This window comes from Dendrobium catenatum, unplaced genomic scaffold (assembly GCF_001605985.2).
Source record: "Dendrobium catenatum unplaced genomic scaffold, ASM160598v2 fragScaff_scaffold_249, whole genome shotgun sequence".
Taxonomy (NCBI): domain Eukaryota; kingdom Viridiplantae; phylum Streptophyta; class Magnoliopsida; order Asparagales; family Orchidaceae; genus Dendrobium; species Dendrobium catenatum.
The window spans coordinates 2,641,274-2,650,027 of NW_021318711.1; the positions used below are offsets into that span (position 1 = coordinate 2,641,274).

The following is an 8,754-nucleotide window of genomic DNA, read 5'->3' on the forward strand; positions in this document are numbered from 1 at the left end:
AGATCGTCCTGGGACGATCAGACCAAAATCAATCGGCCTGAACGGTTCCCAGAACTATTCTCAGGACGATATTTTGAACAGTACAGATCGGCCTGGACGATCTCAATATCGTCCCGGCCGATCCTGGGAGGAAAATCCAAGTCAGAGAGGAACAGTAAGGGAACGAGGTCTCACATCATCATCGAGATTTTTAGTAGTCTTCGACCTTAACTGAAGCTATCATTCAATACTATATTCCAATGGATTTTAAATTACCTACCATAAACTCTTATAATGGGTCCTTTAACCCTTACAAATATATTGGTCACTATAGAACAATCATGCATATTCAACTAGTTACTCGAGAAGCATATAATGAATTGTAATTATATTTTTTTGGAAAATTTAAGTATAGATTTTTTTTAATTTTTAATTTTGAAATTAAATACGTCATTATGAACAACATATCTCCTCAGAATGTGAAAATATCATTCTCTAATGGGTTCAAATTATAAAATTAAAATTTTTATCCTAACTATCATAGTTAAATTTAAGAAGGAATTACGTATGACCTCAAAGGATAAAAATATTGTTCGATCATATATTCATCTATGATAATCTAGACGTGTTTTCATTAGTTTCATAGTCAAAGTTGTAATAATAAATGATGTATCTTTCCATGGAAAGAAAATATCATTTACTATTAACTATTTGAGTATGAAGATAATGATCGTCTTTTAATTTTAATTTTTTCAAAATAATAATTTTCCCCCATCATATTTTGTAGTTAAGTATGATGGGGTTTATTTTATATGGGGTCTTAAATTTCTTACGAAGGAAAGCCTTCATAATTAATTGTATTATAGGAACATTAGTCTTCATATGTTATATATGTTAATATTTGCATATGCATATTGCATGTTAATATATACATGTGCATTTTGTATTCATATGGTGGAAATTCTGATATAAGAGATATTCAAGTGAACTACAAGTAATATTATAAAGACCATTGCATATCTTTATTTATGTTTTGCTCTATTCTATTTATATTTCTATTCCTCCATATGCCTTTTGCGGGTGTGAGATGATCAAGGGAATTATGAGTGGAAGTAGAATTATAAGAGAAATTGGGCTAAATCTACTCCATCTGCCTTGTGCAGATGTGGGTTGACCAAAGAAGGCATAAGTTGAAGTGAAGTTATAAGCAAACATTGGGGCAATTTCATATCATGTTTTATATATTGCATTGCCAATTTATTAAGTAATATATATTAACACTTATGTTCAAAGTTATGTTAAAAATGAAGTAAAGATGAAGTAAATGTTTATGATGTTGACAAGTAAGTTTAAGTAATGCCCATGCTGTGTTCAAGTTTATGTTTCATATGTATGTTCAAGTTCAAGTAATATACATGTCGTCCTTCCGATAAAGTTAAATATATAAGTACAAGTAAATCTATTGTTATTGTTTTATGAAGGCCAAGTCATTCTTTACTATAACTATAAATATTATCTAAATAAATTATAAAATTATTTTTTCATATAAATGAAAATGTGGACATTGATTTCCATGATAGGACTTTGGATAGCCTACTAACAAGTAGTTGCTCACTTTGTATGTTATATGTTATTCAGGAAAAGAGAAAATTTCAGCTGAGTAAAGTTAATGAGGTTGGAGTTCGTCAAGAGCTAGCTTAATAAATGTACTCTTTTGATAATTTAGCATTCATTTATGTATTTTGATATTTTACATGTATTATGAACTATTAAAAAATGATTATTTTGAAAGAAATATGAATTATAATTTTGTGTATATTTTATTTCATTATAACTTTGGATGTTTAGCGGCTTTGGTATGTCTTGTGTTTAGGATGAGATAAGTAGGATTAGATTTCAATTCTTCCATCATACATTGGAGTATTACATAGTTGTATCAGAGCAATGATTTGGAATAATTAAATCATAATCAAAGTCATAGAAAATGATATGTAGTTAAAATAAAATATGCACATTTTTCTATACATACTTATAACTCTATTTCCACTTATACCTCTCTTAGTCAGCCCACACTTGTACAAGGCAGATGGAGTAGAGTAGACCTAGCTCAATTCTCTTTATAACTTCACTTCTACTTATAACTCCGTTGATCATGTCATGTCTACACAAGACAAATGGAGAAATGAAAATATAAATAGAAACATAGCAGAGCAAAATAAAAATGGAGACATGTAAGGGCCCTTATAACATTACTTGTAGTACACTTGACCATATCCCATATTAAAATTTATGCTATATGAAGATATTAGCATATTTGACATATTTATTCAACATTTAACATGAATATAAACATGCATGAATTGTTGTATATAATATTTTAGTAGAGAATACATGTGGAATTTACATATATACTTAACATTTTCCACATGAAAGATTTTTCATTGGGAACATTTAAAATATCATTTTAAAGTATTGGGTAACCGGTAACCAATACAAAAAAATATCATATTCATCATAAAATAACCAAAATTTTGCACAGACAAAATCAATTGGTGAAAATTCACTTTCTTATTGTTAAAATGATTACAATAGAGTATTTTATAATATACTAAAAACTAAATAATGGAAAGTTTCTCATACTTCATAAAATCATTTAAAACCCAAAAATTACCTTACAAGTGTCGAACTTGAAATAAGAAATAGGATCTTGAGAGGTACCTTGAGCAAAACATTTTTCTTAACTTGCTTGATGGATGAATTCGGTTTTGCGGAATCTGAAACCTAATTTCTCTTTTTTTTGTCTTCTTCTCCTATTTCTCAGCTTCTTCCTTCTTTGATGCAACATCATCGATACATTCCCTTTCTCAGCACCGCAACGTTCTCTATAATATTGCCATCATATAGAAAGGAAAGCGCCGCATCGCCACCATGTACAACAACACAGTGCTCGCCTAACTAAACTTACCAAAGTCTTAAATAGAGCAAGTAGTGTAGTCACATACATCGCCAGTGTTCCCAAGAAGCTTTCCGCACTTAACTTTTCCACTCTTTTCTAACTTAACCCTAGACTTGTGTAGACTTTAATAAGCATTTAATAACTTGAAATTTTACAGACATTTAACATACACAAGGGCACATATGAACTTATTACCATGTTTAAATTGGGTTGATTTATTTCTAAAACAATAATTATTACATTCTCCTCTATTTACAAAAAATGTCTTCCTCGATATTTATATAAAAGCCAATACTTAGAACAACTCTGGATATAACATCCTCATTTCCTGCTTCTTTCTTTGAGGTTGCCTCTCATTCTGATTTATTCTACCATTGATTTTTTACTATAGAAATTTGTTTTTTTCTTAACTGTTTCATGTCATAGGCCACAATGAGCTTAGGTTCTTCCTTACATGTTAGATTAGGTTGTACTTCGACTTCATCTTCAGAAAGCCTATGCTCCAAATCAGAAACTCACTTCCTTACCACCTAAAAGTGCCAAAGGGCTACAATTCTTGAAATGAGGATGATTCATATACTAATTTTTACTTATTTTAAAAATTTACTAAAACAATCTATTAAAGGAGTTGCTAAATTATTAATATAAATCTTTTGGTATGTATAACATAGTTTTTTTTTAATTATTTTTTATTTTTTATTTTTTATGTATGTATGTACAACATAGTTACAATTTTGTGGGATTTATATACATATCACTTTATTTCATACTATTTACATATCTAACACTTAAAATATTAATATTACATGTCTACCACCCATAGAACAAATTTGAGTTCATGGAATGAAATATTGAAGCTTATAAGATGATATAAATGATATGAATGAATTATAAAAGTGATATATTTGATATTAAAATTTTATATGAGTGGTAGGCATGTAATATTAATGTTTTGGATGTTATATATGTAAATATCATGAAATAAAGTGATATGTAAGTAAATTTCCCTAAAATTTTATATAACCAATTTAGGTTTACAATTTATTTTTATAAAATGAGCTTCACTTCAAAATAAATTTAATGAATACAGCTGAAAACTAACTTCAGTATACAGCCAAAAACTATCAAATAAAAAATTATTAAAATTCTCGCACTAGTTTTTTGTTTTTTTTGGACATTTAGGCCATTTAAGGCAAACTCACACACACAATGCATACACATGAATTCAAACCTTGAACCTCTTAGTTGGAAGCCTAAGCTCCCAACCAATAGGCTAAGGAGAGTTGTGTTTTTTGTTTATGCTATTGATGGTTCTTAAGTCCAAGCTGAAGCCTTCATTAATGCAAAGATAACGAAATTTCAATGGCAGTTCTTTTAAAAATACATTGATAGCTGTAAGATTAATTATTTTATGATGTCTCCGTACGTGGAAGCACAAGGCGGGTCCACCAAGAAGAGATGGTAGCCGATTGGTGCAGTGGATTTCGGTACTAATGGAAATCACTTTCTATACAAATCCCCTGACCGCTTCCTTGCACAAAACACGTACTTGATCAACTCAAGAATGCCACGTGGCTACGGGCCCACTGGTCATAGGATAGAGGGCCCTATCATCGATATATATGTCACATCGTACGGCTATAAAAATTTCGAGTTGCTCCAGCCCGAACATCCGAGCACCGCTAAGAACTTCTTCCGGATAGCTAGCAGTTCTGGTTAGCGCGGCGCTTTCTGCGGCTCCGGGGCCGCGTAGAAGACGTTACAGGTGTCACGCATCAAGAGGCGTCGGTTGAGCGTCCTCGGTGAGACAAATTGTTTAGAGATTTGTCTCCTTCGAGCGCTTGGAAGGTGCTTGAATCTTGCACATTCGGAGTTGTTTCACGTGTGGCGAGGTCTGGATTCAGTTGACTTCCTGCACCGTCAAGGAACCTTTCGACTCTGGAGAAGACCTCTTCTTTGGGTTATCTGGGATCATCTTACTGATCTGAAATCCACTGTTATCGGACGCTTCCGGCCATTTGTAGGTTTGTCATTTTGGACCCGAACTTTCTTGGATCCAATCATCCAAGCATTGAACTTTTTTTTTGATATAGCCGATATATCGGGCCTTGCTGGGCATCTTGTCGGTATTGTACTCCGAAAAGAGGCATTGCGAATGGCGTTCTTCTTACGTGTTATATGGCGGTTGTTTCGTTCAATTTTAAAATTTTCACTGTGCCGGTTATTGATTGCCGCTGCTCATTATTGAAAATTGCTACTATTTGAGTTAAGGGAGTTTTAGGTGTTGTGTAGCGATTTCGATATTACTTGTGGTTCCCTAATCGTTCTGCTTGATTGCTTTTTCCAATTAAAAATTATTTCGCCTCTTTTTTTTTTTTTCGTTTTCGATTGATTTCTAATGTTCGGGAATGTAGTCAATCAAGGTGTGATATTCTATCGTGTTGATTCTGAATTAAGGTTGGAAGCATGATTTTGGTGGAATGATACCTTGAGTCAAGGTTGGCGCAAACTTTTGAAAACTGATAGGATAACACAAATTCCGATAGAGGAAAAGTCTGCTGTTAATGCCGTGGATTTGCATTTTAAAGAACCAAAGAATTAAATATTGGTATCAGAGATTATAGAAGAAACATAGAATATGAAAGCAAGTGAAAAGTTTGGCTTTAAGTGAAGATGAAAATTGTTGATTTGTATGTCACCTATTTTTTCATATAATGAATAGAACTCTTCAAAGAATAGCAAGCAATTAGTGCGCAACTCTATTTGGCATGACATTGGAGGCAACACTCAAAATTGTCTCTGTTTCATGTCTTGTCGTATGTTGGCAAATGATTCGTAAGGATCCCTTGGAGGATTCTGTGAAGATCCATGAGATACCATCCTTCTTTGACTCTCAAGTTAGTTAAGATCGTTGTGAAGATTTGAAAGTATTCTTCTGTTTTGCTTCGTTGCTCGCGCCCCATTTAACCTCCTGCAATTCACTGATTTCATCATTCGTCTGTTAATCACACTACTTCTTAGGTTGCTTGTGATTCTCCTCCTGCTATTTGTCTCTCCCTCGTCACAAAATGCCTCTAACAAACTTGATTCATGTATACATATGTGTTTGTGCGTTGATATGCTCTTGCTTGCTCATGCTCATTAATACTCGGTTCAAAAGCGCAATTCGCATGACATCTTTATTCTTGGTTCGTCCTCAACTTGCTTGACTAAATTGATCCTGATTCATTTTGTTGCTTGTTCATCGTGTTTTCAAGATTTGCTAACTCGAGCATTATTTCGACTATGTAAACATGTTAGCAAGTAATTTGGATGTTTTTGGTGTATTACTGATGTAAAACCACATGCAAAAGGAGCTTGATAAGAAATTTAAAAATAATTGACAATGAAATCTCAATTAATAACTTATTGAAATAATAAGCAAATTCATTAAAGAATCTTAGTTTTCTACTTGCTTAGGCGAAGGAGCACATGTAGAGTAACCAAATCTAGTAGATAAACAAAAATAGTAGCAATGAGAAGAACTATTAGCTAACAATCCACAATTTAATAATGAGAGTTTCACCTCGGGGATTGATCACTTAACTACACTAGGCTTTGGCGAGAGAAGATTATCCACATTAGAGTCGAGGTCACTCCGAGGAAGAAGGCACCTAGGATCGTCGTCCTTGGATAGGTGGCCGGAGTGGTGGAGGATGATTGTGGGAGAGGGGCTAGGGTTTGGAGAGATTAGGTTTAGTGGAGTGTATGGGAGATTAATCAAAATCTGAGAATTAATTTCAGATTTGATTAGGTTTGGGAGGGAATTGACTTGAATTTGAATTTCAAATCAAAGGCATTAATGCCTTGAATGGGGGAGTTAATGAGGGGAGCAAAGAGGGGGAGGCCGACGGTTTTGAAGAGAGAGGGGGAGGAGTTTTAATTCAAAATTTGAAATTAATTTCAGGATTTGAAAATTTGGGAGGGAGATTTATTTGAAATTATTGTTTTAATTTCAAATGAAGGAGGGGTTTAATGTGGCAATTAGTGAGGGGAAGCCTCATAGGAGGCTGGCGGCATGTAGAGGGGAAGGAGGAGGGATTAAAGGGGGAACCAAGCTCTTTCCAAAAAGGAACGAAAAGTTGGAGGGGAATTAATAACTCCTCCAATTAGGTTTCATTTGAAATTTGAATTTGAAAACTTTCCTCTTTTAGATTTCGCAAATAAGGAAAGTTTTTGAATTTCAAAATTCGGTAACTCCTCAATTTAATGCGAGACATCGATCAAGGAGCCATCATGATGATTGATTTCATCATTATGGTTTGAGGCAAGCATGTGGCCGGCGGCCAAAGGAGGAGGGGCTTTTGCCGTCGGGTTGGGAATCTTAAAGGAGCTTGGAGTTGAAGTGGAGAAAGTTAGTGGATGAAATGATGTGTGGGATACGAGAACGGGTGTGTAGTCGGCGGCTATGGGAAGAGCTAGGGCCGGCGGGTTGGGGAAAGAAAGAAGAGCGGGATGAAGGGGATAAACCACGAGCCACGGACTCTTCTAATGGCTGGTGGGTATTGCTTTTGCCCTCACCTTTGGCTTTCTCTCTCACTTCTCTCTTGCTCTCATGCAAGAAGAGTAAGAAGAAATAAACTAAAATTCTCATTCAATTGTTCATCATCCTCATTACATAAGAAATGATCATATATATAGGCCTCAAAATGAGAAAGGAAACAAAAGACTAAAATGCTCCTTGGGCTACAATAGCGGCCAAATACCCATAAGTGTAAAAACGGAAAAACTGAAAAATAAAATAAACTACTACATAAAATGACTTAAAATAAAACTCCTGATCGTGGCCGTCGATCTCCGGTGTCTCTGATGGTACATGTGTCGAAATTGCTGACGATGTCCTCATCATTCTCCCCAGGTGGGAGAAAACTCGACCCCGTCGAGTAATCATATGTAGAACTCTCGTACCACTCTTGTAAGCCGGGGTCCACTCACTGCAGCTCCTCCCGATCAATCCACATGTCCTCCGTCTCCGATTTCCCTTTCCAATGAACTATGTACCTGCGGTGACCTTCTTCCTTTGTGAAAATGATCTCATCATCTATTAATGCTTCAATCTTCTCCGCTATGAGTAAGTGGGGTAAATTGGGGAGTGGAGTAAGGCTGGGGGGATCTCACTTGGTAGGTTTTCACAAGGCTTATTTTGAATTGGATTATTAGGGTTCAACTCGGGTCCCTCAAAGGTTACTAGATCTTCTATATTAAATGTAGGATTGAAGTTAACCCTTAGGGGGGTCCAGCATATAAGCATTACTATTTATCTTTGACATTATCTTCAAGGTCCGACGCTTATATCATGCAACTTTTTCACGGAGGGATCCGTACCATCACAAAGTTTCCAACCTCGAATTCTTTAAATCTTTTCTTGTGATCTGAAATAAGCTTATAATTGGAGTTACTTTGTTCAATTCTTCTTTTAGTTTCTTTATAAAGCTCCTGGAGATGAGATGTAAATGCATATGCAAAAGAACTGGTATGCATGACGAATGACAGGAATTAAGGCTTACCCAAAAGTTTTAAGCAGAAATAACTTTGGCGGACAATATACTACAAAACACACACACAACATACTAACTCACACAAACACATAGCTAGAAAAGGTGGACGAGTCACGAGAAGAGGGGTTTTAAAGTGTTTGGTCTAAGGGAACTGGTGTAGGGGGAGAAATGAAGACATTCTTAGCTACCAGGACACTTCTGTAGGTAGTTTCAGTTAGGGTCGACAGTGGTCTCCTAGTGTTAGTAGTGTAATCGAACAAATTCATCCAACTAGGATAGACG

General features: G+C 34.9%; 1 protein-coding gene across 4 annotated transcripts in view; it reads left to right on the forward strand.

Moving 5' to 3' along the window:
- The window catches only part of LOC110098771 (uridine kinase-like protein 4), a 114,287-nt gene that overhangs the window by 19,430 nt on the left and 86,103 nt on the right, over nt 1-8,754 (forward strand). For 2 of the 4 annotated variants that reach the window (XM_020825698.2, XM_020825720.2), the window contains exon 1: nt 4,605-4,959. The exons of the other annotated variants lie outside the window; for them this stretch is intronic. The gene's annotated coding sequence lies outside the window, so the exon portion shown is untranslated. Of the gene's footprint in view, nt 1-4,604; nt 4,960-8,754 lie in introns of those variants that run through there. 4 annotated transcript variants of the gene reach the window in all.